Below are 6,114 nucleotides of genomic sequence, written 5' to 3'. Positions count from 1 at the left end.
TTTTCTTTTCCTTTCTTTCTTTAGCACCTTTTCTTTCAAGCATTTAGTCTCAGGAGGGGGATCCAGGCTCTTGGCCGGGCTGTTTTGAAAACACGCCTTTGAATGCCTCTCCCTAATTCACGCCTTTTGTTTTTCAGCTTTTGTGTTTGCCAGTTTGACCATATAACGTTATACATCTGGTGTATAGCTTGTTGGGGGCTTTTTTCTCCCAGGGTTCCTATGCATTCCCTATAGGACCCTCCTGAGCTTCAATTTGAGCGATCGTGTAACATAAAGGGGGTAAAGGAGAGCCTAGGAGGCTGGGGAGTTGGGGGAAGGAGGGAGCAGGAGAGGGGAGGAGGCCTGGGGGAGACAGAGAGAGAAATGAGTGAAACATAAAAAAAAAAAAAAAGTTGAAAAGAATTCTTTTGCTCTCTTCTTTTCTTCTCACTGTTGCGACTGGACCCTGAGTCAGCCGGCGACAAGGCCTCGGTGGGAAAATGACGGGGCCACAGAATAGATAACTCATTGGAATTCTGGCAACATATTCGTAAATAAAACAAAAGTGGGGAGGCGGGCTGGGGGAGGGCGTGTGTTCCTGGGGAAGCACGGAGCTGCACAGGGCAGGGCTAGGAGGACATTTCCAGGGCCGGCTCCCTGCCTTGCCTCTTGCAGGGGAAATATAAGATGGTCAAAGGAAAGGAATCCAACGGTTTTGCCCAGGCTTGTTTAGCAAAACTCTTGCAGCTGGAGCTGTTTATTATTGCAGCTAGGAAGATGCTCTTCCAAACACACTTCCCAAGCTGACAGAGCAGAAATCATCTATCTTATTTCTTCAGAGCCTGCACGGTCTGTGACTCAGAAAGGGGTTTCTGTTAAAAGAGGAACATACTTGAGCATGGTTATTTTTTCCCCAGCTCCTCAAAAAGAGGCATCCCCCAGATTTAGTTTGCAGGTATCTTTCCCAACTCTTACCTCCCATGCACACTTTTGATAAAACAGCGTGGATACCGCTTCTTGGAATGATGATGCTGATGTAAGTTTCCTGACTTAAAATCTCCCAGTCTTCTAGTGGATTTTGTTGCTACTGGTGCTCACTGATGGGTAATCTTGTGGATGAGCTCTCATCTCAATTTCCCCATCTGCAAAATGGACATATCTTAATATCAAAGTCACAATTCTTAGTTTTCACATACCCGGACGGTTCCTCTTCTAATGAGTCTATTTCATATTTTTGTTTAATATACACACTGTGTGTGTGTGTGTGTGTGTGTGTGTGTGTGTGTATCTGTGAGTACATAAAACCCATTATAAAGATATAGTGTATATTTTGGTGGTTGTGATTTTTGTATGTCATCCAACTGCTCTAGAATAACTCTGCAAGCTTGATTTTGGTTGAAAGAAAACCTAGAATAAATAGGAAGACAATATGTTTGTGGCGGTTGTTTAAAGCTAATACCAGCAGCTTTTTCTTTTCTTTACTGCTGAACAATTTCAAAAGCAATACTAGGCATGAAAGCAAAACAAACTCATTTCAGTGCAAAGCTTATGAGTTATTTGTGTTTCCCTGAATTTAAGGAGGGGGTGGATGAGTAGGAAATTTGTTTTAAATATAGAAATGGGGAAAATACAACAAACTCCACAGAATATCTTGGAAGGTTCTGCAGCTTGAAGTGCAGAGTTTATTACAGATTTGATGTAACTTGTGGGTATAATTTTCAAAAATAGCTGAAGAATACACTGTGAGAAATCTTACCAAAAATATCATTTTCCCCAATATATTTGTAACTCAGGTTACCAGCTGATTAACCCCTTGAAAAGAGTTTCTCTAGGTGGAAATCTATATCCCTGTCTGTTCTTAATCAATCCAGCCACATGACCAATAATGTGGATGCAAGGGTTAACACAATTAAATTAGCAAATGTTTGGAAGGAAATGGTAAAATTGGTTTTTAAAAAGATGTTTAACAAAGACATTTTGCTGTTCCAATCAGACACATCATTATACAATAAGCTATTTTCAGGAATCTATTTTTTCCTAAATGTTAATCAGACCAGAAGAAAGCGCCTGTTAGTCCACATTGAGATATGCCATAATTCCCTTGGAAAAGTAACTTACCTTAGGGAAATATTTTGCTTCACAGAAAAAGACTGTTTATTTACTCTGAATTCTTTCCCTTGCAAGGTTGTTGTCTGGTTTTTGTTTTTGTTTCAACTGGTCTCAGAACATGGAGAAGTAGGACCATCGTCAACTGAAACAGAAACAAAACAAAACAAAAAAACCATGGACTTGAGCTAAAATGCTTAAATGAATTGTTTAGCTTCAAAATGTAAAACTGTCCCAGCAAGAATGTCACAAAGTGTAAGCACAGAAGGATCTGTATTTTACTGAAAACATTCTTTATATAACACCCAAAGAACACGAAAAGAACGAGCCACCCTTACTTATATTACAATGTCTGTATTTGTTATCTTTTCAAGTGTGCTTAACAAGTTGTTACCAATTTCTAAAAGATTTTTTAGTTTGAGACTCCTAACTCATCCACCTGCTCTCCTAGGTCACAACTGTAAGTCCAGAAAAAGGCGTGCTTTATGTTTCTGTGAAAACTGGCTTTATTTCTAGTTATAAGGGAGGCTGAACTTTTAGGTAAACTTGGTGCCAGGTAGCAGCAACAGGAGCAATGTGAAAAAGAAAAATTGCAGTTACCCACTTAAGAAAATAACATTCTGTTGATCGACAAACACCCTTTAAATTTTAGCTATTAACAGCTCTTACAGAAACAGGAACTGCCAATAACAAACTTGATTTCTAATGTCCCCAAGGTAATAATAATCCACTAATTTGACTATATCCCAGCTGGCCTATACAGCAGTTTCTATTTTTTTTTTTTTTTTTTTTCATCAGGGAAGACTTATCTTTCTTTGGGAAAAAAAAAAAAATGCTGGGGGGTGTGCTGTAAAGTTAAGAAGGAGTGTGGAGAGAAAACACATGGAAATTTAATGTGAAAGTTTCTTGTTGCAATAAAGCTGTTAGGTTTGGCATGTAGACTGTTATCAGATGGTTCCTTTGACATTACTTGAGCCTTTCAGTAAGTAAGACAAGCCTGAAGGATTAGGTTGTCAACTTCAGCCTGTCATCTTTGAGCGGAAAAAAAGAATTGCTTTTCTTTTTCTTCCTTTCTTTTTTTTTTTTTTTTTTTTTTTTTTTTTCAGGTTGCATCTTCCTTCACCAGCTTTGAGCTTTGGAGACCGCAGCAGAGGTAGTTAATAGAAGACAACCTCAGGCCCACATTGATCATGGAAGTCTAGCTTTTAAAGATAACTGAGTCAACCAAGCTGTAAGGCTAATCACCCTGTGCAAGTATGAATTTATCTAAAGAGGATTTCATGTGGAACCCCCGGAGCCGGCCGCCAAACGGATGACTGCACACTTTAAGAAAGTTCGTGGGACTTCTCCCAATCAACTGTCAGGCCACATAAAGGGTCTGGAACGCGCTGACTTAAGCAAACAATATTTAGCCATCTAAGGATACCATAAGGCCCAAGATTTTGCTTTGTTGGTGCTGACAGGAAATATTGATACGTATCAAGTAACACTCCTGATGCAAAAAGGGAGATGTGACTCCTTTTGGTACTATCTCTATTTAGGAAACTGTCTTGTGCTTTAAAAGAAAGCACAGGTGGGAGCAAGGACAATGTCAAATCACTGGGTACTTTTCCAGCTTTCCTGGGATCACAATTTCATGAAAATAGGAACTGAGCTAAAGTTGTCTCCTTTTTGGAAAAAAAACAAACAAACAAAAAAAAAAACAAATGTATTGGAATTTGAATTTGCAAAATCTCAGAATGTCTAGCTGACAAGTGGACCCTGCCCATAACCCTAAAACTATTCTTTAAGTTTATTAACCTAGGAAACCTGTCACTGATTAGGTTTGGGTGCATTTCTCAGCTTTTACAATAGTCTGTATTAGAATTATCTGGTTATAGAGTCTACAAAGTAAATAGAAATATGTGGCTATAAAGTCACAAATCCCCTAAACAGGACATATGAGTCAAAACTCGATTTTTTTTGTGAGAAATAATGTCTGTAATCCTACTGACTCATCACTTTTAGACATTTACAGCTTTAATTACAGGGGAAAAATTGTAAGTCCTGTCTTGGAAAACTTTGATAGGGAACATTGGGCTGTTACCATAGAATAAAGGTTGGGTTGGAGGATTTAATTTAAAAAGGAAAAAGAAAGAACCCTATTTTATCAGAATACTCTAAACATTCTCCATCAGTAATGTTGTGCCTGAGGTGATATCCTTGAAGATGCTGGAGGTGGCGGTGTTAATGAAATACCCGTTGGCATTAAATAGCATTTCTAGAATCCTGATTGTAGTGCTAGAAAGGAAAGTGAATTTTGCAACAGCACAATAAACAAGGGGAACTGAGAAAAAAGAACCTGCTCATTCTTTAAGGAAGATCGCTTCCAGTTAAACAAAGAAATTTAGGGTCGTCTGCTTTTCATGAAAATCACATACATATGGCCTTTGAAATTTGTCACTGAAGATGGTTTTGCTCTAAGGTAAAATTCACCACTTTATAGCTTTTCAGCTGCAAGTCTCTGGATTTTTTTTCTTCTCTCTTTTGGCCTGCAGCCCAATATGAATGTATGATCACTAGCACAATAGTTAAACATCTGAGTCTTTTTGAAGTGTCTTCAATGTTACAATGATGTGATGGTTGATTGCCTAGCAGTCAGTTTAGAAAAGACTGCATTCTGCCCCCTAGTGGTAGAGATTAAAGTTTAATGGCTGCTTCATAATATATAATGCCTTTTTTCTCCCCCTCTTTTCCATACGTTAAGGATACAGAGCAGTGTGGGAATTACTGATGAGTTTTGTCATAATCAGTAAAGTGTGTATTTTAAACAGGAAAATTTCTAGACTGAATGGACAGGTTTACGAGGCACAGGGTCATTTGATGTATGCTTTGTGTACTCTGCTGTGCTTTACCAAACAATACACATTATCACTATAAACAGACATTGTCCCTAACACAGGATTCCTCCTGGGAAAATTTTGGGACTTCTTAATAGAAGCTATTAACCAAAAAGGTCATGGTGTTGCCAAAATTACACACACACACACACACACACACACACACACACACATATTCAAAGAAAGCATGATATATTGCCAGAACTTCACGTCTCTTTTCAGATGACCATTTTTTGTACAGGAGGCAATAAAAACAATTTGCACTAATCATACCACTTACTACTCCACAGGTCACATTCCCTTTGTGTTCAAGTTCAAAAAAAACACACACACCCAAGGTAAAGGAAGGGTTTGTGATGTCCACAAGATTTTGATGTGGGAAGCGTTGATCACGTATAGCTTTTTTTTTCAGCTGACAACAAAGTAGAAGACATTTGCTTGAGTTTTTATCCTGTCCTAGGTTCTTGCTTGTTTGTTTTTCATCTTTAATGTAGAATTCATATATTGCATACAGGCAAGCATTGGAAGGCACACAAAATCAAGCACCCATGATATAGGCATCATCCCATGAGTGTGTGTTTAGATCTTGCAGAAGTGAAACTCCACGTTGGAGGAAGACGGGACAGACTGAGGAGAAGGAGGAGGAGGAGGCGTCCGTGGAGAGTGGACAGGCGGGACAGCTGGACCATGTGTAACGTGTCAGTTTGCTTCTGTGCCACTATTGTGTTGCTGATGTTGGAATGCAGGGAAGGCGCTAGTTTATTGAATAAGGAGCCATGTAAATTCCAGCTGTCAACATGTGATCACTCCCTCGGACAAAGAGAGAGGTTTTCTCCTCACTCATATATGATTTCTAGTCACAGCTACACATTTTCCGGAGCCCTCGTTGCCACCAGGCTACATCTGAGTAGCCTTTGGCCAGCCTTCTCTTTTCAGACTGGTTTTGTAGGATTAGTACCTGGCTTGTAAGGGTGTGTTGGCTGGCATTCAAATGACACGCAGTCAGAATTAGTTCAAAAAGAATGCTATGGCTGTAGTGATAACAAATAATCAACAGTATTTTTAAAGCAAAATACTCGCTATTGTTTGATTTATTTCAGTATAAAAGGCAAATGCTTTACTCAAGAAGAATAGTCCAAAACAAAAATTC

The 6,114-nt window shown here is 38.9% G+C and overlaps 1 long non-coding RNA gene across 1 annotated transcript in view; it reads right to left on the bottom strand.

Moving 5' to 3' along the window:
* Positions 1–424: 424 nt before the first annotated feature.
* Positions 425–6,114, bottom strand: part of LOC104668677 — a 39,169-nt gene continuing 33,479 nt past the window's right edge. The window contains exons 2-4 of the long non-coding RNA XR_748869.2: positions 2,098–2,230; positions 955–1,121; positions 425–851 (exon numbers count right to left, since the gene is read on the bottom strand). This is a non-coding gene — a long non-coding RNA (uncharacterized LOC104668677). The remainder of the gene's footprint in view (positions 852–954; positions 1,122–2,097; positions 2,231–6,114) is intronic.

Source organism: Rhinopithecus roxellana, chromosome 5, assembly GCF_007565055.1.
Source record: "Rhinopithecus roxellana isolate Shanxi Qingling chromosome 5, ASM756505v1, whole genome shotgun sequence".
In the NCBI taxonomy this organism is placed as follows: domain Eukaryota; kingdom Metazoa; phylum Chordata; class Mammalia; order Primates; family Cercopithecidae; genus Rhinopithecus; species Rhinopithecus roxellana.
This window is presented reverse-complemented; position numbering and strand designations above follow the sequence as displayed.